We start from the raw sequence: 27,707 nt of genomic DNA on the forward strand, positions 1-27,707 counted from the left end.
GAAGGGCCAGGTCCCATTGCCATAATCGTGCAGTCGCCGGCATAGGAAATGATTGTAACTCCTTCTGGTGGGATGGGAACCTTGATATGTAGAAATGAGATTAGGCGGGGATTGGACACCATCCTGTGGGACCCCCAGTGGGTCAGAATATATCAGCGGTAGGTATGCCTGTCGTAAGAGGCGACTAAAATACCAGATTTAAGGGGATGTACAGCGCAACCCTTCAGGTTGCCAGCGCAATATATAGCTTCTCCAAACCCAATTGTCAACCTCATCTATCCGCGGCGAATCCTGTTTCACTAACAGACGAGGCTGTGCCGACCCCAAGCTCCTCATGGAACTTAGGGGTGGGGAGGGAGGGATGGCCTGATGGTAAACGTGGCCACATAAATCGTTCCCGAGATGATCGGGCTAGCACCTTAATGGGCCTTCGGGGAGCAACCTTATCTCTACAACAACAACAATCCTCTTTTTAATTTTCCTTAGCTTTGAGATTTCGTTCGTAAATTGAACCGACGCTGGCTAACCATTTAGATAATTAGCAGTCCATCTGTTTAGAAAGGGGGACATTTGTGAGCCTAATATATATATATGTCTTGGAGTAGCGTGCTGTGTTTGACTGTGTCAAAAGCTTTTGACAAGTCAAGTGCGACGAGCACCGTCCTGTGATGGTGATATAGTCTATGCCCCATACAAACCGATGGTTCAGATAAGAAGCTTTTCGTCATTTCTGCCCCATTTTAAAAGCCACAAGTTTAAAATTTCATCAAATACTTACGTAAACGTCATATATTGTTCAGATAAGTGATTCATAGCTATGTCATGCAGACCACAAGAAACGTGAAACTTTGTATTCTCACACAAATTACCTACTTTTTAATTAAATTTTTATCTAAAAATTCGCTTCCTTAGTTCAGCTCCGTTCATGAAAGGAATTTCCCGTCCTTCCTTGTTTTAATTGATGTTGAAAACGACAAAGTTAATAGTGCCCTAAAGTCAAAACTACCACTCATTACCATATTGTTATTTTAGTAAGTTTTTTTTCTATTACAGCATCACCGTAACAATAGCTATAATTCAATACGTGTATCCCCTACCAATACGTTGAAGCGACAATGATATGATGAAAGGAATAAATATCCCTTGTAGGGAGTCTCGAAGGAAAGTTCATCCGGGAATCGAATATAAGCTAATCGCTAAGGACACAATGATTCCACTGCCTGGAGTTTTAGAGAACAAAAGTCCCAAAATGAGACTTCCTTACTACACTAAAAACCTTTGAATGCCATAAATAATATAAATTGCTGGCTTAATGTATGATTGAAAATCAGAATTAAAATATATTTATTATATATAATAATCTCGTGTCATGGTTTTACTGGAACAACTCCTTCAGAAATTACTGAACCGAATTTTGTATGTATATATGGTAGGTATGCGAGAACGTAGCAAAATATATTTCATACTTTTGGGTAACCAGGGCCTGGCGATATCTACCGAAATATGGACCCCGGAGACCATACAGCGAGAATTTATATACCCTTGCTCTGCTCTGGAGATATAAAGCTATATATAAACCAGAGGTTCCACCAAGGATTTTTGTTTTGTTTTAACGATATGGGTTTCAAACGAAAGATATGAACAAATGATGGTTTTTATTTCAATATCTTATTCTGCTACGGAGGTATTGGCCTAAACTGGGGTCGAGATTAAAGGTAGACGTAGATGGTAAGGGCAACAGTAGAAACAGATGCAAACTTAGAAAGGAAAAGTGTAAGAAGACATTAGTGTGATGAGGGAGACAGAAAATATTAACGTCAGTGTAGGATATTCCCTATTACGGATTCAAAAGCAGGCCTGGCGAATTTCCGACATCTAGAAACAAAAGCTGTAATATTGAACAAACACATCTACCCTATCCACAATTGTCTTTAACTTCATTCGAAAATACCATTCCTAATGTAGTCATTTTTAGCTGATGGATCTTGGTATTAAGGCCCAAAAACGACCTATCGCAAAATAGAATGGTTTCCCAATGGCCCCGGTAACATTGATACAACGCTGAATACTATAACAGAAATAAAATTAAACTTGTATACTTTATTAAATTAACTTTTTTGTATGCTGTCTTAAAACAGGTACTGTGTTACGCGATTGACAAAAATTAAAATTAATTCATATAATTCATTTAAATTTGCTGACTTCATGTATATACATTTATTTATTAGTATATCGACTGCTGAGTGGAATACATGGGCTGCCAGTTCGAAAGCGCCCTATTTCAGAAGCATGGCATCTTCCAAACAAATTCTGAAACAGGTCGTTTTCGAACTAGCAGTCGAGGTATTCCACTGAGTAGTCTATATATAGTCTTGCTTTTTGTAACAAAATTAAATTATTAAATTCAAAATATATTTGTCTAAGTAACACAAAATTAAATTCCTCTATTCAATCATTTTAAATTTACATACATCTTTGCACACATTCATCACATAATTTAGTTCATAAATTCGCTTACTTGCCTAAAATACTAACGATTATTTTTTTAATACTTAATTTATCCTTAGCCCTTCGAAATAAATACACTACCACTAAGTTTCTAAATTCATTGCTTATCACATTTTAAATTCATTATTGTTTTTTTTTTGTTTTTTAACTTTTTTAATTTTAAAGTTCTAAAAAACTACCGATTATTTTTTGTTAAATACTCAATTTACCCTTAGCCCTGAATTTGGAAATAAATAGACTATCACTAAGTTTTTAAATTCATTGCTTATCACATTTTAAATTCATTGTTTTTTTTTTTAATTTTTTAAATTTAAAATTCATTTCCATCTTAATAAAAATTGATCAATTGCTTCAGCTTAAGATTTTCGACCTTCTACTTAAATTTTTCTTTAAGAAAATTTATGTGAAGTTTCAGAAATCTTAAGAAGAAGAAAAATATTTTTTCGATCGTGGTGTTTACGCTTTTGTGTACTCAGTGCATGTGTTGTATAAACTTGGGAGAGCGTGAGCCTAACGTGTTGTGAAGCACCTGAAAAATGCTGAAATACATTGAATCAAATTTATTTGCTTAAATATACGTATGACACACTTACACTTCAATACTTGTGATAATATCACAGTCATACAACACTTGAAGGGGATTGCAGAAGTACTGAAGTGTAAGTGTAACATACGTACAAGTTGTTTACTAAAACATTTAAGCAAATGAATTTGATTCAATGTATTTCAGCATTTTTCAGGTGCTTCACAACACGTTAGGCTCACGCTCTCCCAAGTTTATACAACAGATGCACTGAGTACACAAAAGCTTGAGATCCTTGGCTTAATGAGCATTTAATTTCTCCGAAATCATACTTTTTATATCTTCGTAAAATTGTCTTTTCAACTCCAACTTTTTTTCATAATAATTCTCCTTTGCACTCTTTCTTTTCGGGGATTGCTTGTTCCAATAGTCAAAGGTTGGAGGCTACATAGCACAATGACTCTGGGCTGGAAAATGAGTTTCCACTGGATGATGGTACATCTCCTAAAGGATCGCGATTGCAATTCCACAAACCCCTTGACGTGGAAGCCATATTGCACAGATACTCTGTGTTCGATGATGAGTTTTGACTGAACAACAGGGTATCAGGAAGTAAACATGACTCTATCAATAAATATAAACAAATATTGTATGTAAGATAAACTAATAGGTGACCAATTAGTGAAATGTTTACCAACAGCAGCCAACGAACACCTCTCAGATAATGGCCTTTGCATTCTTGAGCCTAAATTGAGGGTGTGAGAATTTGAGATTATTGGCTCACGGCCAAAAATCTCATCCATTTCTTCCATAAATGGAGCTTGGCAATATGTTGCACCGGTCTGTCTGTTGTTGTCTTTGGCGCTTTTATAAGCGATCAAAAAAGTGCGCATCTTCGCCTCCAACGCCTTTATTGTTACAGTGGTATCCTACAAAATCAATATAAAACATAATCAACCTTTTGAATACGAAATTTAGTAAAATAAACATACCAAAAAGCCTCGTGCAAACATATCTTCCAACAAGTTCACGTAAGCATACTTCTTTTTCCTGCGTATCCTCCATCGTCCAACGTTTCCTTGATTCTTTTCTGAAAAAATTTAGTAAATATGAATTATTTAGAATTTTTTATAATATTTACACAAAAATACTTACATTTCTCGTGATGATGGGGGCTAAGATACTTGGCTTGGATATCATAAGTGGTTACAGGCTCTGGATCAGGGACTGATATCAGTCTTAGACCGGCCATAATGACGAATGTCACGCGTGATTAGTTTTCACGTCCTGCACGAGGTGCCCCTGCTTCTACTGATAATGGCGGATCTAGAGAGGACAACTCGATAAAACCCGCACCCCCTGAGTCATTGTGCCTGGGAGGGAGGACTCTTTAAGAGTCAAGATCGGTACACAACGGTGACGAACTGGACTGTTTTAGGGCTTTGATTTGACATTAAATTTTGACTAGATGACTTTGGGCTGGTAGGTGCGGTATTCTGCCACTTTAGTAAGTCGGGGTGAAACCCTACCGAAATGGCTGGTAGGCTAATGCTGCACCTGCCCACGTCCCGTTAAAACCGTGGCGGGCCTCAAGGTACGTTCCGGCTCCGTCGCCGTTAAGTTGGTGGTGTAGGTGCGGTTGAAGATTTTCCCGGTTCGCGTCCGGTCTGGCTCTGAACGCATTACTCATAAGGTAATGCGTCAACCCTCGTGTGGCCTCCCTGCGTAGCATAGATAACCACGAGACCGTTAAAGGGCGACTACACAATCGGCTCCGGATAGCGGCCTTGAGGGGGGACTTTTTTTTGTTTTTTCTGGATTAAGGACTGGAAAATTTAACACCTTGGTGCATGGGGAGGCAAGTAGGCCTAGATCCTGTGTGCTTGTTAAAAAAAAGAGATTAAAGCTTTTATTCTCTCTAATTTCAGCAATGCTGACGTAACCACGGTCTGCCTCGAGCGAGGAAGTAATGAAATGTGGGTGGTGTCAGCGTACATACCCCACGGGGACGTAGAGGGACCACCACCTGCGATACTGGGTGAAATCACCGCTGAAGCAAGGCGGAAAGGTGTTGGCGTGATCATCGGTGCCGATGCTAATGCCCATCATAGCGTTTGGGGAAACTCGGATACCAACACTAGAGGTGAGTCTTTATTTACTTTTATTGTAGATGAGGGACTTTGTATATGTAATAGGGGGAATGACCCGACTTTTATTACTGCGGTAAGGGAGGAGGTCCTGGACCTCACCCTGGTTAGTAGAGAACTGGAAGGTCGGATATCTGGATGGAGGGTTCTCAACGAGCACTCCTTCTCTGATCACCGATATATTCAGTTCTCTGTGAATGAAGAACGTCCCAGTAAAATATATTTTAGGAACCCTAAAAGTACTAACTGGGACTTGTATTGCAGGAAGCTGGGAGAGATACTGCCTGCGGTGCCTATCATTAGTTCGGGCCTGTCCGAATCTGAGATAGACGTTCTGGTGGAAAACTTCACCTCGGCAAGCAATAGCGCCTTTCAGCTGTCCTGCCCATTGAAAGCTTACAGGGGGAAGGGCAAGCCGCCCTGGTGGTCGGATTCTCTTGACGACCTAAGAGCGACCAGTCGGCGGCTCTTCAACAGAGCCAGGAGGAGTAAATTACCCTCGGACTGGGAGTTCTATAAGGTGAGTCTGGGGATTTATAAATATGAAATAAGGATAGCCAAGCGAGATGCATGGCGAAGCTTCTGCGAAAACGTAGAAGGCTGCAATGAATCCGCGAGATTTAGAAAAATACTCTATAGGAACCCCGCTCCTCTGGGTTATCTGAGAGATGATGGTGGGGACTGGTCGATGAGTAGCGAGGAGTCCCTAAGGCTTTTACTGGACAATCATTTTCCCGATGTCCCAGTTGCGCAGGGATCTTCGCCTGCATGGTCAGCGGTCGTTGGCCATGCAGAAGTGCCTGCCATTCCAAAACGGGAAAGTCAAATAACCTGGGCTATAGGGTCGTTCAAGCCCTATAAGTCTCCGGGCCCGGATGGAATCATTCCTGCGCAGCTTCAAAGGTCTTTGGGAATTTCCTGCCGCTGGTTGGCCATCATATACACTAACTGCCTCAGGCTTAACTATATCCCGAAGTCTTGGCACACGGTTAGGGTTATTTTCATTCCGAAGGCCGGCAGAAGCTCTCATGTATCACCTAAGGATTTCAGGCCAATCAGTCTCTCGTCGTTTCTTCTTAAGACGTTTGAGCGGTTGATTGACCTGTACCTACAGGAAAGGATATCTCGGGGGTTACTGTTGGCTTCACAGCATGCGTACTGCAAGGGCAGATCGACGGAAATGGCTCTCCATGCGATTGTAAAGCAAATAGACGGGTCCCTAGAACACAAAGAGTATGCTCTGGGTGCCTTTCTAGACATCGAGGGAGCTTTTAACAATGTCTTACCGGGGGCAATCGAAAGAACTCTGGTGGGTTTAGGAGTCGAGGCGGCTTTGGTTGAATTTATTAGCAAACTTCTATGCGGCAGAATTGTCGCAGCGGAGTGGGGAGGTGCCATAATTAAGAGGAAGGTGTGCAGGGGCACGCACAGGGGGTGTCCTCTCTCCTCTCCTCTGGGTTGTGGTAGTCAACGAGCTTCTTGTGGAGCTGGAAGCCAATGGTTGTCGGGTGGTTGCCTATGCAGATGACCTCGCTATCCTAGTCAGAGGCAAATTTCTGGGCACCCTGCGCGATGTTCTGCAGGGCTACCTGGATACTGTGGCTAGGTGGGCTGAATCATGTGGGTTGGCGGTCAACCCGGGAAAAACGGAATTGGTCCTTTTCACAAGGAGATATAAGATGCCCGCTTTCAGAACTCCCTCGATTGGAGGGGTACCGTTGGTACTTTCTGATAGGGTTAAATATTTGGGGATTGTTTTGGACAAGAAACTGTCCTGGAGACCCAATGTGGAAGATCGGGCCAGGAAGGCCGCCAATGCCTTGTACTGCTGCAGAGGAGCTATCGGAAAGAGATGGGGACTCTCGCCAAGAATAGTTCACTGGCTTTATGAGATGGTGGTGAAACCGGTTCTGCTATATAGGGTGCTGGTCTGGTGGAAAACACTGGACACGGCGAGCACCTCCAAAATGTTAGTGTCAGTGCAACGGACGGCGCTGATCGGTATCAGTGGCGCTCTCAGAACAACATCTACCTTGGCACTGAACGTCATGCTGAACATATACCCAGTAGATATTGCGGGAAAGGCGGCCGCGGCAAGGTCGTTGGTCAGGCTTCGTGATATGGGATATAGACTTTCTGACCGCGGACACTCTAGCCTTCTTACCAGTTTCGACTTCATCCCGGACAGAACGGACTACTGTATGCCGATAACTGCTCCCTATACAACCTTCACCCCAGTTATTCCAGAGAGAGAGGATTTGGGAAGAGGAATTATTTGGGGTATGGGACCGGTTAACTTGTTCACGGATGGGTCAAAGCTGGATGGAAAGGTTGGTGGGGCGGTCTTTTGTCAAGAGCTAAATTTAAGCCGCAAGCTTAAGTTGGCTGATCACTGCAGTGTATTCCAAGCGGAAATTGCTGCGATTAAGGATGCGGTGGATGGAATGCTATTCAGTGCTACCACGGTTAGGGAATTTAACATCTACTCTGATAGCCAAGCGGCTATCAAGGCCTTGAGCTCAACTACAGTGCGTTCGAGGGTGGTCTGGGAGTGCCTGACCTCGCTTGCGATTGCATCAAATTATTTTACAATTAAGATTATCTGGGTCCCGGGCCATAGTGATATCCCGGGTAACTGTCAAGCGGATCTCTTAGCCCGCATCGGTACAACTGAACCGGATTAAGATGGCTGTAGGGATTTCGGGATCCCGCTGGCCACCTGTGGATTGCTCCTCCATAGCTGGGCCTCGAATCAGCTCAGCAAACGTTGGGCGGATACCACGTCTTGCAGGGTAGCTAGATCTTTCTGGCCAAAAGTGGATGGCAGGAGGTCTGCTGAAATAATTGGGTTCACTAAGGCTCACCTATCAATGGTCATTGGGGTTTTGACAGGGCACTGTCCCATGGGTATCCATGCGGTACGTCTCAATATTTTGGAAACTGCATCCTGCTGCAGCTGTATGGAGGATGATGAGGTGGAATCACCAAATCACTTTATGCTTGATTGTCCAGCTTTTGCCAGAATTAGGCGAAAGTACTTCGGTCGCGACTCACTTGGATCTCCCGAGGATATATCCAAAGTTGAGATCGGTATCATTCGGAGCTTTATCGTTGCTACCCAACGATTCTCTAAGTAGCTAGATCTAAGTCACCGTTATTTTTGGTGTATGTGGTATCACAATGGACCTTCGTGTTGTCCAAGTGAGCTATCCTTATCAGGGCAGCTACCACCTAACCTATCCTATCCTATCCTGATGACATTTTGTTTTTTAATTAGGGATGACAAAACAGACTAAAAAAGTCGATAAAAACTACTTATTGAAACTTGGAAGTACTCATTTTATATTCTACTATTTCATAAGCGACAAAAAAACTTGTCTCTTAGCAGTCTTAAGCGTAAACGGATATAAAAATAAATAAATAAATGTAAGGCGCGATAACCTCCGAAGAGATCTAAGGCCGAGCTTCTCTTCCAATTTGCGTCGGGCTCCTCTTGATTTTCCCTACAAATTGGCCGGACGGGACCTACATAATTTTATGCCGACTCCGAACGGAATCTGCAAGGCAGATGAGTTTTCACTGAGAGCTTCTCATGGCAGAAATACACCCGGAGCGCTTGTCAAACACTGCCGAGGGGCGACCGCGCTTAGAAAAAATTTCTTCTAATTGAAAAACCTTATTTCTAAATTTTTTTTTTGATGTTGCTTTGCCCGGGGTTTGAACCCAGGGCATCCGGTGTGGTAGGCGGAGCACGCTACCATCACACCACGGTGGCCGCCGTAAACGGATATACGCGTGTTAAAAAACACGGCTATTGTACCACGATTTTCCATTTTTTTTTTTTTTTTTTGTAGGCTCGGAGAGGTCTTAAAAATCACAAAATTATTATGCGGAACTCTAGAAAACTCGGTAATTTCGCAGTTTATGGTACCCATCGACCTTTTTTCGAATTAGGTATCAAAATACGGGCTTAAGTGCAGGATACATACATTTTTCAAATTAAAACAATTTATATGAGTATCGGTAGTTGTGTTTATAGTGAGTTCAACCGTATACATTTTTTTTGGTGCAAATAATAACTATAGGGGTAATTCCACTTGAAAAGTAAATTTTAAATTTTTTTAAAACAAAATGTCTTTGAAACTGTTGAGTCAATCTTGAAAATTGTAATGTCTTTAGATAGGTATTAAAACAGGGTTTTGTTTGATATATAAAACATCTATATCTAGAAGAAATTTCTATAATAAAATAATTTTTTTTTTTTGGGAAAATGATTGCCAACTTATTATAAATCGAATAATAAGTCGAAAAAATGTGTTATTGACAAAATACTTTAATACCATCGTGTTGAAGATAATTTCATTACCTTTAATTTGGTATATATATCTTTATATAAGAAGGTATAACTTGATTATTTAGGGGCGAAAACAAAGAAGGTGTCACATGAGTTCAATTATTTTTATGGCTGTAGGTATATATATGATGTTATTTATGTATATATGGGTTTATGCATTGTATTAATTAATTGCAAAAATGCATAATGTATAACATTGTTAATTTTTTATTGCTAAAATATACGTCAAAGGTAAACTATTTAAATTTTGCATTCGTGAACGAGCTGATATTACCTTATAACTCTTATGTTTATTGTTATGTTAGCCGATCCAACAGCGGCTGCGCCATGCACAGTAATTCTGCGTAGAACATCTTTCTGCATAGGCGGCCTTCGGCCGCGCTTATAAAAAATAACCCTGGGCTACGCCATGCCAAGTCCGGGTGTGTGGTATAACCGTGGCTACCGCCACACCGCGCAGAAGGGTGTACCAGGACTTGGCATGGCGTAGCCCAGGGCTATTTTTTATAAGCGCGGCCGAAGGCCGCCTATGCAGAAAGGTGTTCTACGCAGAATTACTGTCATTGGCGCAGCCGGTGTGGATCGGCAAACATAACAATAAACATAAGAGTTATAAGGTAATATCAGCTCGTTCACGAATGCAAAAAAGAGCTTCTTCAAATTTTTGGTAAATAAAGAATAGAAAAGTTAAAGATATATAAACATCAGATGAAAGGTATTTTTATAAGTTATTTTTCGATTTTTTAATTTTTGAAATCCATCCACTAGTTTCAGAGATATTTTGATTTAAAGAATTCATAATTTCGACTTTTGACATGGAATTACCCAAAACCTTTCATTTCCACCAAAAAAAGAAATATACCGTTGGAATGAGCATAAAAATCTCTATAAAGCCCGATTTTTATTTTTTTTTTTGACAAATGTATGTATTCTGCACTTGTTCCAAAATACTTGTATTTAGGTCTTTATTAAGAATCCGAAAGCGGAAGTTAGCGTTTTTTTCCCATTTAAAAGTTATCCGCAAAAAATTGTTTCATTGGGCGCGTTTTTTCCGGCGCAATTACGTTACTGTAAGGACAAGGATCAACTCAGTTCCAATATTTGATGGTAAAAGCCCAGTTGGGGGGTCGACTGCCAATACGCTACCAAAAATATCGAGAGAGGTGTCACCCGACGCGTCTTGACATCAGTATTAATAATCCGAAGGCGGAAAATAAAAATGTTAGCGCATTGAAAAGATATTAACCAAAAACTGAAAAATTACCCGTGGGTCCTCCGAAACAGGGGGGCGAGCCATAGTATTTTTACTCAGAACCCCTTTCTGCATTGGCGGCCTTCGGCTGTGCTTATAACATATTACGCTATATATATTGTCAAAATCTGAGTGTTGGTACGAATGGTATGGAATCGAAACAGAAAACTTAGCAGTTTTTGTATGTTGCAAGAAAATGTTGCCAATGTGTTGGTTTCATTTTGAGTTTGCCATCTCCTTTTGACAATCCCATCGACCATGCAATGAAGTAAAAAAAATCAGCTGATGAGCCAATCACATAATTGATCCATGATATTCCTTTAAGTCAAAAAAATAACACATGAAAATGCACACTTCAATATTGGTTTGGTCATTTGCTATGTCAAGCAAGTTGACAATACACCCGAATTGGCTTACAAGCCAACCTAATAAAACCGCACTGCGTTTTTTTAGCGCACGCAAACAGCCGGCGTTTTTTGACCGAGCCAAATAAGAATGCGTTGCGACAATGTAAAGCATGTGTGCAAACGTCAAATCTAAATGTCAAGCAGAACAAAACTTGGAAATCGAGTTAGGTTTTCACGCGGCAAATTCAATTTGGGTTGCTCTTATATAAGTTGTATGTGCATGACGCGTTTTTGACAGAAAATGACTTGCCTGCGTTTATATTAGGTTGGCTTGTTAATCATACGATACTTACTGAAAGAACAACAAGCACATACGTGCTAGGAGATTTATCACAAAAAAGGAGGGATAACCTGGCCCGTGTTGGAGCACTGCTCCTGCCATTTATTTACTTTAAACTAAACAAAAAAAACCAACATGCACAATACAATAAAAAACTGTATGCAGGGCTATGGGGTTTATTCATCTTGTCACTTCACGCTTAACTGTCTACCTTTCTTCAGAACAAGGAGAAGGTGTTCCATTTCATCTCAGCTTAGTTGAATACACTGTATGCTAAACGATTAAGCGCTAATGAATTTATCTTCAACTAGAAATACCAAACAACTAATAAATACAATCTTTATATCAAGTCCTTCATTCTAATTGTATATGAGTAACTTAATTACAGTCACGCTTTATATATTCACAGCTATAACAAATACTTTGTTTTTTGCGATTGGTGTCACCTTTGAATATTCTTGATCTGAAAAAAAAGTAAACCTAATCTGAATTTCTACTAAGCTATAAGTTGTAAATTATTCAAATAATTGGAGTTTTTTCTAAGGCTTAAAATTATTTTCTGCTCGCTTAAAAAAGATTTCAATTGGAAAACAAAAACCAATTAAGAGAGTTTATGTTATTATTAAAGTACTTACTTTTCTTTATATCAATTGTGTTAATTTAAGTTGCAATATCATGTACATATATAATAAGGGATGTGATACGATTGCTATCGGAATTAGATTTGAAACCAATCAATACTCCTGCTAAGGGTTGCAGAATTATTGCTTGAATGATTAGATTTAGAACAATAATAAGTCTGACTCAATTACAATTCGTACATTTTTAAGTTCATCAATTACGACAGCAATCGGATTCCACGACACCTTTGAATATTCTTGATCTGAAAAAAGAGTAAACCTAATCTGAATTTCTACTAAGCTTTAAGTTGTAGATTATTTAAATAATTGGAGTTTTTTCTGAAGCTTAAAATTATTTTCTGTTCGCTTGGAAAAAATTTCAATTGGAAAATAAAAACCAATAAGGCGAGTTTATTTATTATTAAAATTCTTACTTTTCTTTTTTATCAACTGTATTAATTTAAGTTACAATTTCATGTACACATACGATTGCTGTTGGAATTAGATTTGAAACCAATCAATACTCCTGCTAGGGTTTCAGAATTATTGCTTGAATGATTAGATTTAGAACAATAATAAGTCTGACTCAATTACTAGTCCTACATTTTTTAATTCATATTTTACTTTATTACTTTCAAATTCAATTACGCCAGCAATCCGATTCCACGACACCTTTGAATATTATTCTTGATTTGAAAACAAGAGTAAATCTAATCTGAATTTCTACTTAGCTTTAAGTTGTAGACTTAAATTGATTCAAATAATCAAATTTTGTATTCGAAACCATGTAAACAACTCAAATTATACATGAATATAACACACTTCTGAATTGTCCAAATGTAAAGTTAGCTGCAGCAGCAATATAGCTCAAAGCAATTAATATATTTTTATGTTAATATTAAAGTACTTACTTCCTTTTTATATTAAATGTATTAATTTAAGTTGCAATTTCATGAATATATGAGGCTCCGAGATGCAAAACCAGATGAATCCATGATATGTAAAACTTAGAAAAGCACAAAAAGCCGAAATTTTGTAAATTATTATGAATTTTCAACACGGGTTTTTAGAATGTTGCTAGGCGATGCAATATTGTCGCAGTTTAAATATTATTTTAAAATTTTTAAATATCTGGTTTTGCATCTAGGCGCCTCATATATTCTTTATTTGGCAAAAATTGACTAAATCTATGTTTGGTTATTATAATTAAAAATAAATATTGAAAATTAAATTTTTTTGATTCATATTTTATTCTCGTGGCTGCTACAGGTAAAGTAAATCGGCAGGTAAAATTCAAGTTATATGGCGGTTATATAAACGGTAAAACCGCAGTAAAATTGATTGTCAAATGGCTCGAAAATGTAGAGGAAAAACCCGAAAATTTGACCGCCTTTTGACGCGCATTGTGACGTGTGTGAGCAGAGCAGTGTTATGCTCACATCCTATAAGTGGGAGCGGAATGCACGATCACATTAATAGGAACGAAACGGAAAATTTGGTCACAAAAGCAAAGAGGATAAATATATAATAATTATATTTATCCTCTTTGACAAAAGTTCTTCACGCCCATGCAAACGTGACTATGAATATAACCGCTGCAGAAAGTCACAATGACCGTAAAATGACTAGTCAAATGACGTGGAGCGTTTTTGCAGGGTAGTAGCATTTACTAAATGAATACTAATACATAACCATAAATACTAACACCTACCCCTAAAGTACTACTAACTCAATAAGTAGAATTTTTTCCGTTTCATTGTTTTAATCAGGCATGCTTAACCAACGAAACGATATCATTTCGTTACGATAATCAACGTTAATAAACGAAACGAAGTCATTTCGTTTCGTTTATTAACGTTAAGATCGTCAAATTAACGAAATGATTTCGCTTCGTTTTCTGCCATATCAAAACGAAATCAAATCGTTTATGTTGATTATTAATTTCAAACTATGCTGGCAAAGCTGATTGATGGCGGAGTCATTAAAGGTGAAAGCATTATCCAAGCTGATTGCAACTTTTCTCATGAATTTTGACAGTACGAATATTTCTCAGAGTATTTTTGACATTACCATCAACGAATTACACAAACAAATTACATAGAGTTTGTGTGTGTATGTGCGCTCGTTGTTGCCACCTTACGGCTTCACCATTGCTATAGCATTGCCAGCACAATTCAAACATAAAGTATCACGTTAAAAACGTTAACGAAAGCTTTTCGTTTCGGTTAAAAACGAGATACAATTTATCTTGATAATTTCTTTATCGATAATATTTCGAAGTGTTTCAACGGAAACGGTGGAAATTTTTTGATAAACGATTAGCTTAACGTTAAGGTGCATCCCTGGTTTTAATGTAGTTGGGTGCGAGTATCCGTACTTTCAAATTATTCGAAGCGAGTTTAATCGAATAGTTCGAACAATCCTACTAACTAGAGTAATTTAAATAAGTGCAGGCCATTTAAAATTTTGGGTGATTATTTGCACTTAAATTTTATAGGAATAACAGGATTTTTTCAAAGTTTTTGCGTGAACACGCCAAAATAAAATGATAAGTACCAAGAAAATTTAATTAGTTTAAGTTTTGATAATAAAACATTTATTATTAAAAAAAATAGAATGTATGCAAACAACATTCTAGCGTTGTTTAAAACATAAATAAAAAAAATTCACTTAATTAAAAAAATTAAATAATTGGAGATGTTTAGATAAAATGATAAAGAACTATCATTAAAATTAAATTTAAGATATGAATAGAAAACTACGAAAAATTGTAGTATTATTATTTTCCAAATTGCAAAAAGGGTTTTCTCTAAGAAAATAAAAAAATTAACAAATGTCATAAAAGCAAGTATGAAAAGTCAAAACAAAAGAATCTAAAAAAGAAAAAAAGAACTTCTGTTTTAGCTTAAAGTAAGCGTTAAATTGAATTTCCATTCTCTTTTATATACAAACGACGTATTGTAAATAAATTTATTATTACAATGGGAATGCTGATGTGTTTAGGCCAGTGGCCTAATTAAATTCCTAACGGGTAGCCGCCCTCGACTTAACTATTTTTTTCGTTTGTCAGCAAGGAACGGCTAACTTCCAATCGTCCTCTTGATCCAGCATTTTTTTTCTTTAAGTGAGAAAATTGGGGTGCGGTGGCGATTTGGAAGTTGCCGTCGGCTCTGATTTAGTTTGCCTGCCAACAAGTCACCAGCTGTTCCTGCGTTTTTCATCTTTAGATTTAAAATACAAACAAAACCCGTTCTACGAACAAGCAAGTACGTGTAAAAAAAAAAAACAGCTTTGATATCAAAGAGGAACAAGCGCCGAACATACTACATACATACCTACATATTCACGTTCTTCACACACCAAAAACAAAAAACAAAAAAATAATTACGGGCGAGTTTTTCTGTTTATCGTGCTAAATAATAAATTCAGAAAAAGCATATGAGAGTGATCGAGTGATTTTCGCGGAGTTTCGAAGGAAAAAAAAGAAAATTTTTAATTATAATAATAATTTTTTTTTGTTTATGCGCGAGTAATTTTGCATTTTTTCTCTTTCTTTTCCAATACTTGGAAAACTCTTCGGCTCGCTCCATCTTTGTATTGTCCGTCCGAACGGACATAAACAAAACAAAAAGTGATAAATTAATTATTGTGCAGTGAGAATCTTTTTAAATTCGTGATCAAGTGTCCAAATTGGGAATTTCCTTGCATTTTCGCCGTCCGGCTTAAAAGTGCTATTATTCTTGTTAATCGGTGGCACAAATATATAGCTTAACTTGCTCATTGGACACTGTTTATATTATTTTTAATTAGTAACAACAACACAGCACTGCACTATAAATTCAATTCAACTAATTAATTATCACATAATTTGTTTGTATACAAAATCACTCGCGCCGCGTTTATTTCGATAATTATAAGCGTTCTAATTTGTAAACATTATAATAGCGATTTGCGATCGCATTATTAAATACATGTGCAAGAAAAAAGAAATAAAAGAAGAAAACAAAAGACGTCGAATTCCCTGCAAAAATTGTTGGATTACGTGTTCCATTTTCTTCATGTTGGAGTACTCTAACAATACTCCTTTGCAATGCGTTTGCGGAGCACCATCAGCCGATCATTGCTCGTTTGTTAACGACAGTCATCACGACACGATGACGATCGAACAGAGTTGCCAAAAGTAAAATATTGCATACAAATAACCGATAATAAAATTTTACTATGGCAACTCTGATAAAATGCGCACTGTTTTTATGTATACATACTATAGTATAAAGAAATATTAGTTTCTTTATTCACGCAACTGCTAAATAACATAAGAACATTCGTAGTAAAAAATATAAAAGTTGTATTGTCCCTCTTTATTTACTTTAATTTTAAATTAAATTCACTCCCATAATTCTTTCCGACACAATTCCTCTTTAGTACTTTGGCATATGATCCTCTGTGGGTGCTCCATGGAGTACTTTGGAAAGTACTCTCACGTATGTACTCTATGGACTACTCACAAACAAAGCGAGAGTGGGATCACCAACTCCTCTCCTAGGACATCGCAATGTTAATTGGAGCACATTTTTTGTATGAATACAGACTAGATTTGGAGCAGCCCTATACTCCCAAATAAGTATTCCTTACATTTTTTATAGAGTACTCGCGTTTTTTGAAGGGTTCTCGTATCTACATTATAGTGGTGGGTGGTGAGCAACTTCGATATAGGAGTGCAAATCCCGAAATTAGTACTGCGAATCCCGAAACCTGAAAAAGGAAGCTTTAAATATACATTTTTATCGGTATTTATTTTAAATAAAGTGTGCAATTATTTTTCAAATAATTTTTTAAATATTTTTGTACATAAATTTCGAGTTTTTCTCTTTTTTCTGCTCACTTATTTAGTTGTATTATACTAATATTTCTAGATTTTGGTGAGTTATTTCGGGATTTTGGTTGGTGTTCTTACTGGAATTTATATTTCCGTTCAAATTCATCCTATTTACCAGAAAAAAAGGGAGTTTCAAGCACCACAGTGCTATTTCGGTAACAAGTTTGAAATTTTTAGCGGCAAAAAGTTTACGATATCTGTAGGCTACTTAAGTTTTACGCCAATGTTAATAATTTTGGATTTTAAAAACACTTTCGCACTACGTGCGTTTTTCGGATTTCGTTCAAGTTTTTAATAATCCAAAGTAAATTTTTTCATCCAACAAACTAATAAAAAATGATCAGTTTCAACCAATTAGTTGAGTCTATGATAGACCTCGAGGCGGACTTTCGTGAATTCGAAAACCCCAATCAATCAGTCATCGAAACCCAAAGGGAAGAGGCTAAAGAGTTGTGGGGCAAAATAAAACGTAGCTATAGTGAGTTTCAGGGGTCAGATGCTGCAACATATTCCAAAGATTCTAGTGCAGCGAAGAAAAAGTATAAGTTAGCGTACATGACGTATATGAAGTGCATAGAGTTGATAGGTGACCCAGCTACAAAGCAAAAAGATAAAGCCTCTGAAAAATCAAGCGACGACTCGGTTAGGAAGCGCAATATTAGGCTTCCGCCTTGTATTGTCCGTCCGAACGGACATAAACAAAACAAAAAGTGATAAATTAATTATTGTGCAGTGAGAATCTTTTTAAATTCGTGATCAAGTGTCCAAATTGGGAATTTCCTTGCATTTTCGCCGTCCGGCTTAAAAGTGCTATTATTCTTGTTAATCGGTGGCACAAATATATAGCTTAACTTGCTCATTGGACACTGTTTATATTATTTTTAATTAGTAACAACAACACAGCACTGCACTATAAATTCAATTCAACTAATTAATTATCACATAATTTGTTTGTATACAAAATCACTCGCGCCGCGTTTATTTCGATAATTATAAGCGTTCTAATTTGTAAACATTATAATAGCGATTTGCGATCGCATTATTAAATACATGTGCAAGAAAAAAGAAATAAAAGAAGAAAACAAAAGACGTCGAATTCCCTGCAAAAATTGTTGGATTACGTGTTCCATTTTCTTCATGTTGGAGTACTCTAACAATACTCCTTTGCAATGCGTTTGCGGAGCACCATCAGCCGATCATTGCTCGTTTGTTAACGACAGTCATCACGACACGATGACGATCGAACAGAGTTGCCAAAAGTAAAATATTGCATACAAATAACCGATAATAAAATTTTACTATGGCAACTCTGATAAAATGCGCACTGTTTTTATGTATACATACTATAGTATAAAGAAATATTAGTTTCTTTATTCACGCAACTGCTAAATAACATAAGAACATTCGTAGTAAAAAATATAAAAGTTGTATTGTCCCTCTTTATTTACTTTAATTTTAAATTAAATTCACTCCCATAATTCTTTCCGACACAATTCCTCTTTAGTACTTTGGCATATGATCCTCTGTGGGTGCTCCATGGAGTACTTTGGAAAGTACTCTCACGTATGTACTCTATGGACTACTCACAAACAAAGCGAGAGTGGGATCACCAACTCCTCTCCTAGGACATCGCAATGTTAATTGGAGCACATTTTTTGTATGAATACAGACTAGATTTGGAGCAGCCCTATACTCCCAAATAAGTATTCCTTACATTTTTTATAGAGTACTCGCGTTTTTTGAAGGGTTCTCGTATCTACATTATAGTGGTGGGTGGTGAGCAACTTCGATATAGGAGTGCAAATCCCGAAATTAGTACTGCGAATCCCGAAACCTGAAAAAGGAAGCTTTAAATATACATTTTTATCGGTATTTATTTTAAATAAAGTGTGCAATTATTTTTCAAATAATTTTTTAAATATTTTTGTACATAAATTTCGAGTTTTTCTCTTTTTTCTGCTCACTTATTTAGTTGTATTATACTAATATTTCTAGATTTTGGTGAGTTATTTCGGGATTTTGGTTGGTGTTCTTACTGGAATTTATATTTCCGTTCAAATTCATCCTATTTACCAGAAAAAAAGGGAGTTTCAAGCACCACAGTGCTATTTCGGTAACAAGTTTGAAATTTTTAGCGGCAAAAAGTTTACGATATCTGTAGGCTACTTAAGTTTTACGCCAATGTTAATAATTTTGGATTTTAAAAACACTTTCGCACTACGTGCGTTTTTCGGATTTCGTTCAAGTTTTTAATAATCCAAAGTAAATTTTTTCATCCAACAAACTAATAAAAAATGATCAGTTTCAACCAATTAGTTGAGTCTATGATAGACCTCGAGGCGGACTTTCGTGAATTCGAAAACCCCAATCAATCAGTCATCGAAACCCAAAGGGAAGAGGCTAAAGAGTTGTGGGGCAAAATAAAACGTAGCTATAGTGAGTTTCAGGGGTCAGATGCTGCAACATATTCCAAAGATTCTAGTGCAGCGAAGAAAAAGTATAAGTTAGCGTACATGACGTATATGAAGTGCATAGAGTTGATAGGTGACCCAGCTACAAAGCAAAAAGATAAAGCCTCTGAAAAATCAAGCGACGACTCGGTTAGGAAGCGCAATATTAGGCTTCCGCCTTGTGATACCGAAGTTTTTAAGGAAGATTATTTGTCATGGCCAACATTCCGTGACTTATTCACGGCCATTTACATAAAGAATCAGGGGCTCGCCTCAGTAGAAAAATTATGCCATTTAATAAGAAAAACTGAGCAAATGTCCCCTTACAAATGAAGATTTCGAAACCGCGTGGAAAAACCTGACCGATCGTTATGAGAATAAACGAATTCTAGTTAATAGCCAATTGAAGATCCTCTTCAACCTCCCCCCCGTAGGAACTGAATCTGGAAGTGCAATCAAACAACTTCACCGGGGAATAAATAATTGCATTTCGGCACTCCAGATTCATAAAGTTGACATATCAAACTGGGATGTGATCATTACGTACCTCTGCTCCACGAAACTTCCGGAAGCTACGCTTTACTTGTGGGAGCAATCATTTCAAGATAAAACCGAAATCCCAAAATGGAGTGATATGGACAAGTTTCTAACAAGTCGGTTCCAGACTTTGGAAACTGTTTTTGACTTGCGAAGCTCACAGCCGACCAAATCTCAACCCTCCAAAGCACATAACGAGGGGAACAGCAAAAAATTGAACACTTTTCAGGCAAGCGTATAAAATGCGAAATGCAAACTCTGCAGTCGTGACGCTCACCACGTTCGATCTTGCTCACGCTTCCTAAAGATGACTCCGTCTGATCGCAGTAAGCATGAGAGAAGGAACAATTTGTGTCTGAACTGTTTGTCTTCCGGAAATGGTGTGGCGAAATGCAACAGCGCCTACAACTGTTCAACTTGCCATGCACGACATCATACTCTCCTGCATTTGAACCCAGTCCAGGTAACCTGCTCGTCAAAACCGGGCTCTTCGAGTTCAACGCCGAGTGGTACCGGAACTACTTCCAAACGGACCACTTCTGAACAAAGTCGCACTCGACCACCAATGACTCTCTGAGTCAAGTCCAATCGTGTTTTTCGAACACATATAAAGGTATCCTACTGGGAACAGCTCAAATATACCTGCGATATAGTGATACTGTATACTCGGCCCGAGCCTTAATAGACTCCGGCTCCGAGTTTTCATTTATTACGGAACGGCTTCGCCGACGTATTGGGCTTCCAGTCAAAAAAGTGAACGCTACAGTGTCAGGTATCAACAATATTCCACCCTAGCCTGCCCTATCCATATAGGCTCACCCCTTGATACAACGGTATCCATCAGCACTACGGATTTAGTGTTACCTCAATTGATAGGCAGACTTCCAACCGTCGATGTTGACCCTGTCATCCAACAAAACTTCCCGGGAATAAAACTAGCAGACGGCAGATTCTTTCCGAACGAACAAGTTGATCTTGTGCTTGGAGGTGATGTCTATCCGCAAATCATGTTGGAGGGTATTAGGAAGGAATTTACGAGTAATCTTCTCGCCCAGGGAACGGTATTCGGATGGATACTTACGGGACGGACCAACCCCAAGAAAGAGGCGTCATCCTGTGTCTCTTTCTACAGTGAAACACAACAACAGGCAGCATTTTGGGAATTGGAAGATATCCCAAGGAATGCAATCCGTACGGCCGATGAGGAATGCTGCGAGGATATTTTCAAGGCCACTACAACGCGAACGGATACCGGAAGATATACTGGCTCCCTACCATTTAGAAAGAATTTCCCAGTAGATATTACTTTAGGGTGTTCACGTAAAACTGCGTTCTCGCAATATTTTCGTTGTGAAGGTAGGCTAGCCAAAAACCCCTCTTTACGAGAGGAGTATACAAGAGTCCTTAAAGAATATGACCAGTTAGGTCATATGTCTGAAATCCGACCAAGCCTGTCCTAAAATCCGTCCGAATCCTACTACTTACCCCATCATGCGGTGAGTAAGCCAGAAAGCACTTCTACGAAGGTGAGAGTGGTGTTTAACGCTTCGTATCCATCAGATAACGGCGTGAGTTTAAATGATGCTCTGCTTCCTGGTCCCATCCTACAAAGCTATCTTACGATCTTAATTCTTAGATGGAGGCTGTTCAAATTCGTTTTTAGTAGCGACATCGAGAAGATGTATCGCCAAATATTTGTCCATCCTCAGCAGAGGAAATTCTCTTCCGTGAGTCTACAGACGAACCCATCCGTCAATTTCAATTGAATACGGTAACTTTCGGGGTAAACTGTGCTCCGTACCTAGCAATAAGAACATTGCTTCAATTGGCAGACGAAGTTCAAGTCGCCGCCACTATTTTAACGCGACATATGTACGTCGACGACGTACTTGCAGGTGGGCACGACTTGGAATCCACAATCCAAGCGCGTGATGAAATTTCTGGCGCCTTATATTCAGCAGGCTTTCCTCTTAGAAAGTGGGCCGCCAACTGTAGGCAAGTCTTGAGCGATATTCCTGCAGCTCATCTGCTTAGCCAAGACTTCTTAGACTTCGAGAACGCGAGCAGCATTAAAGCCCTCGTCATTCGATGGAATGCATGTTCGCATCATTTCTACTTCACTGCGAAAGAATTCGATCAAGGTCAAGAAGTAACTAAACGTCAGATTTTGTCAGAAACGCGAAACTTTCTGATCCTCTCGGGTAGCTTGCTCCAATAGTCATAGTAGCGAAAATTATGATGCAAAATGTTTGGTTAGAGGGAACAGGTTGGGATGAAGAAGTGTCTTCAAGCACATTAGACCGGTGGCAAAAATTTTCGGTGGAGTATCCAACTATTAATAACATTCGGGTTCCACGATGGGTTAGGTTTTCTCCACAGTGCAAAATGGAAATCCACGGATTTTGCGACGCCTCCGAAAAGGCATACGCGGCAGCCATTTATATACGCGTGGAAGAAGGCAGTGCCGCCCATGTAGCCCCGGTGAAAACGATATCCCTTCCTCGTCTCGAATTGTGTGGAGCAGTATTGCTAGCTAAAATGATGGACGCTGTAGTCATGAACCTGGACCTTCGATCACTACAGGTTTATCTGTGGACTGACTCCACTATAGAGCTAGCGTGGCTTAGAAAGCCACCATGCTCTTGGTCAACCTTCGTGTCCCACAGGGTTACCAAAATCATCGACAAGGTTCGACAACACCATTGGTATCACGTCGATTCAGCGTCGAATCCTGCCTATTTAGCTAGCCGTGGAGTGACAGCGCAGGACTTAATTGAAAAATCCTTGTGGTGACAGGGTCCTTCTTGGCTGCAAGAAGGCAAGTCAGAATGGCCAAAACAAGAGTCGGGCTTCCAAACTGACGAAGAGGGAAAGCGCGTGCTCTCCCATGCAACGAAAGTCGTTGAAGTGTCGGATATACTCCAACGCTTCTCTTCGCTTCCAAGGGCTTTACGAGTTCTATCGTACGTCTTTCGTTTCATCCAAAGGACCCACCCCACTCAGAAATGAATGTTTCAAGCAGCTTCTGTATCAATCTCTGCGGAGGAAATAAAAGGTACAACCCAGCGAATAATTGCCCTCTGCCAGCAACAACATTTTTCAGCGGAGGTTTCGAATTTAAAATCCGGATTTGCGATAAGCGCTAAAATCGAAATTCTAGCCTTAAATCCATTTATCGACTCAAGCGGAGTTTTAAGAATCGGAGGTCGTCTCGGAGCGTCGCGAGACATCAGCTATAAAGAAAAGCATCCAATTCTTCTGCCTTACAATTGCCATTACTCTCGCTTGTTGGTTAAGATTATACATGAAATATCGCTTCATGGAAAAACCAGTTAATGTTGCGAATAGTTCGAGCACAGTACTGGATTCTCCGGATCAAAGTTATGATAAAGTATGTCATTCATAATTGCAAGGTGTGCACTATTCACAAAAAGCATACCCAATCCCAAATCATGACTTCACTTCCCGCCGAACGCACTACTTTTACAAGAGCATTCACAAATACTGGTGTTGATTTTGCAGGTCCTTTCGAGATAAAAAACTATAGAGGTAGAGCTTGTGTTCTTACAAAGGGGTACGTTTGTCTTTTCGTTTGTTTCGCAACGAAGGCCATTCATCTAGAACCCACAAAAGACCTTAGCACTACCACCTTTCTAGCAGCCTTTTCTAGGTTTATATCGCACCGAGGATGTCACAAAAATATATATTCAGACAACGGAACCAACTTCGCTGGACCATCTAGATCCCTAAAGGCTGAATTTAAGGCTTTTATATCTCATTCTCGTACTGCACTTCTTTCGAAGTACTTCTATCAAGAACTTTCTTGGCATTTCATACCCGCATCAGCTCCTCACATGGGGGGCTTATGGAGGCTGGCGTGAAGAGCTTTAAAACCCATTTTGGAAAAGTAGCATTTGGACTCAAATATACGTTTGAGGAGTTTTCGACACTTTTATGTAGAATTGAGGCTTGTCTTAACTCAAGACCTCTTAGTGCGGCTTCAAATGACCCATCGAGCTTAGAACCATTGACTCCTGGACATTTTCTTATAGGCGCCCCTCTGTTATCTCCCCCGGAGATTGAGGTTAGCGAGAATACAGCATCAGTGATTAACCGATGGCAAAAGATGAAAGCATTGCATCATTCATTCTGTCAACGATGGAAGAACGAATACCTTACGGAGCTGCAAAAGAGGACTAAGTGGAAGCGACAGCAACCGGACATGAAAGCGGATGATCTCGTCGTGATCCGTGAAGATAACGTGCCTCCAAGCGACTTGGCCGAGTCGTCGATATACATCGCGGTGCGGACAATCGCGTCCGAGTAGTGAAGGTTTGGACCGAGAAAGGACTAGTCACTCGACCAATCGTGAAACTGGTCCGACTACCAATGAACGAATCCGGAAATTAATTAACAAAACACCTCGCCTCCATGCTCATCACCCACCCGTCGCCTACTTTCTAATTCATTATTTTCTCGATTAAAACGACTTCTTTTCATTACAGAATGTCTCGTTTTGTCGCAGCACGCAACAGGTAGGAGCAAGGATCGCATTCCTTCCCGATTCCATACCGCCTATGCAACAGCCACCATGGTATACGGCTATGCCCGCAATATCGTGCTAAGTCACCAGAGGAGAGGTTGAGGATGGTACTCATCCACAAGTACTGCCCCAACTGTTTGTCGCCATACCATCGCATGGAAACGTGCTCGAGCACGGTCATTTTGTCATTATTGTGGTGCGAAACACCACACCACCCTACATATCGAGGCCGTGGCAAACGATCGACCGACGACAACGCTGACGACGTAGACGACGATTCTGACGACACTTTGTCAATTCACGTCACTGAGGAGACAAAATTGTGGGCTCAACAGGTTGAGGAAGAGAAGTTGGAGCAAAGTGAGGCAGTTGGCGTTCTTCCAATAGAAGGCAGTGGCGCGGCATTAAATAATTTCCGCCCGCTGCTCCAACACAAAAGGCGGTCGCGTGATTTGACATCAAATACTTGCCAATCGCCGATACCACGAAGCCTTACAGGTAGAGACTGTCGTGCACCAGTCCATCACCGTTTGGGAAGCTCAGTATCTAGTCCTGCTCCGCAGAAAAATTGGCGACAGGGCGGCTCGGCATCAAATACTTTCCGACCGTCCAAACATCGCAGTCATCACAGAGCCCCTAACACCAACACTCCGTATGCGCGAAAAAAGCTCCGCCCAGCAACGAAAGCAAGTCGCTCACCCTCCAACGCGCCACACCGAAAGGATTTCGAGCAGGGAGATTAGCCTCGATAGAATCAGCGCCAATTTTGACGACCCTCGATCCGGTAGCACTTACAGCTATCGTAAAGATTGAATCCGGCGGTCGACTCCATCTAGTGCGAGCACTAATAGATCCTTGTACGCCAAATACCATCATAGATGCTGGGCTAGCACGGAAAATTCAGCTAGAGCGTGCAAGTAAGGAACATATCAAAATCCGGTGCCTAATATTGCGAGGTACGCACGGCGTGACTGAGCGTATATGCACGTTGGCTATGGTAGTAGAGGGTTACACCCGTCTCAGTCCAAGGACTCATCCCGATCCGAAACTTGCTACGCCATTCCAATTTATGCGGTTAGCGGATTCGCAATTTTACTATTCATCGCCAATCCGCCTCGTCTTAGGCGCTGACGTTTACGCAAGGATCATGGTAAGCGGTACCCTTACATCATCGGTCGGAGGTCTGCTTCTGCAACCGACCATATTCGGTTTGGTCATTTTCGGTTGCACGGCAGGCTAGCAGCAACCATATCTTTCAGTTTTTCCTTTTTTTACGAATTGTCATTTTAAATTTGTTATTTAAAATTCAAATCCTCAAAAATGTACAAATTTTCATTCAATTAGTTTCGTAAGTCATGTTTGCTGTTTTCAAATTTTCAATTTTCAAATTTTTAAAATTTAATTTACCGTACATATGTAAATTAAAATTTAACAATTTGAAAATTGAAAATTTGAAAACAGCAAACATGACTTACGAAACTAATTGCATGAAAACATTTGTACGTGCTCTTAAATATTTCTTATGGTATATTTAAATTTTATCAATTTAATGTTCATTTCATAGTTTCAAGTCAAACGATGAACCGGCTGGTGTTGGCATTTCGAATATTGCCCATGGCAAGGGGGCCGGCATGTTTAGGCCAGTGGCCTAATTAAATTCTTACCGGGTAGCCGCCCTCGACTTAACTATTTTTTTCGTTTGTCAGCAAGCAACGGCTAACTTCCAATCGTCCTCTTGATCCAGCATTTTCTTTCGTTAAGTGAGAAAATTGGGGTTCGGTGGCGATTTGGAAGTTGCCGTCGGCTCTGATTTAGTTTGCCTGCCAACAAGTCACCAGCTGTTCCTACGTTTGTCGAAATTTTAAATCGTTCGGATATTCAAAATACACAAAACGTAAGTTCCTAAATTCCTTTCATTGTGATAATATACATATATCAAAGAAATAAAGACTGATTTTTAATTATTATACATATTCCTATGCATAAATACTAATTATCTTGTTTTTATTTCTTTTCACAAAACACAATTGGTTTCATTCTCGCCGATTGTGTTCATGATGTCTTTAATTATTTAGAAGGCATTTGGTAACCGGTCGTTTCCGGTTCAGTTAAGTTTGTTGTTTCTTTTTGCGGTAAGATTTTTTTTTGAATTTTAATGTTTAGCGGTCTGTCCGTGGCATCCGGTTCGACCGGATGTCGTTTTATTTTGAAATTATAAGCGTTTTGAGTCGCCTGAATTGATGAATGGTCGTGCAGGAGTTACTCTGGTTGATGGAAGGTTGCCCATGACTTGAATTAGCAGTCTTGGTTTTGCTCTGTTGCATCTAACACATTTTGTCACAATTGAACGAGCCAAGATTCTTCCCTTTACGTTGCCTTGTAAAAGATAATAGTACCGGTTTTCGTTATGGATCACTTGCATTAATAACTTCATCGTTGGGTTGTTGTATGGGAGTAACATTGGATGTATGGCATCGAATGCAATCCCTGATGTTGTCCAAAAAGGGAGACAGACTACGATAGGGACTATCCTTGCCAACTTCGTTGCATTTCTTGAGCTGCTTAAGTTCTTCCACAAAGTCTAACTGCTGAATTGTTTGAACGATGACGATAAGTTCCATTTTTTAGTTCATCCACCGTCAAAGGGATGCCCGACAGTTGTGATCGTTTTTTGGTCCTGCTGATGAACCTTAACATGTAGCCTACGACTGTGGCCCCTATTTTGAGACAAATTCGATCTTCGACTGTGGCCGAAAGAGCTGATCGAACGAATTTTCACTCGGTATTATGACGCGCGTTCGATGAAGGCAAGCGTTATTGTGAATTTCGATAAATTCAAAAGTTCAAAATAGCACATTTCCAATACTTTGTCAAATAAAATAAAATAAATAAACAAAAGACGCGCTAGTTATTAAATGCAAATATTAAAAAAAAAGTATGACTACGACGGAATTGTGGTTTGATGATGCGTCAGATGAAGAGGAAAGCTTACTGGAGCTAGCCAGAAGTATGTAGAAGACGGGTCAGGGATGCTTCAAATCGTTGTGTTCGGCCTGGGTGCGTCGGAAACCGGCAATGGGCTGGCGCACACTGGTCGATCTCGGGATTGGTGTGGTTCACTCAAAAGGAATAAAAGAAAAACGGAAGAGGATTTCCTCGTTATAAAATGGTATTTAATTAGAGTGTAAACAATTTAAATGATGACAG

General features: G+C 39.3%; 1 long non-coding RNA gene across 1 annotated transcript; it reads right to left on the reverse strand.

Moving 5' to 3' along the window:
- Positions 1 to 3,160: 3,160 nt before the first annotated feature.
- On the reverse strand, positions 3,161 to 5,393 carry LOC137242278 (uncharacterized). Its single transcript, XR_010950165.1, has 3 exons — positions 4,024 to 5,393; positions 3,726 to 3,960; positions 3,161 to 3,655 (listed from the first exon to the last, which is right to left on the reverse strand). It is a non-coding gene; the product is annotated as an uncharacterized lncRNA (long non-coding RNA).
- Positions 5,394 to 27,707: the final 22,314 nt, after the last annotated feature.

Source organism: Eurosta solidaginis, chromosome 2 (assembly GCF_040869045.1).
Source record: "Eurosta solidaginis isolate ZX-2024a chromosome 2, ASM4086904v1, whole genome shotgun sequence".
In the NCBI taxonomy this organism is placed as follows: domain Eukaryota; kingdom Metazoa; phylum Arthropoda; class Insecta; order Diptera; family Tephritidae; genus Eurosta; species Eurosta solidaginis.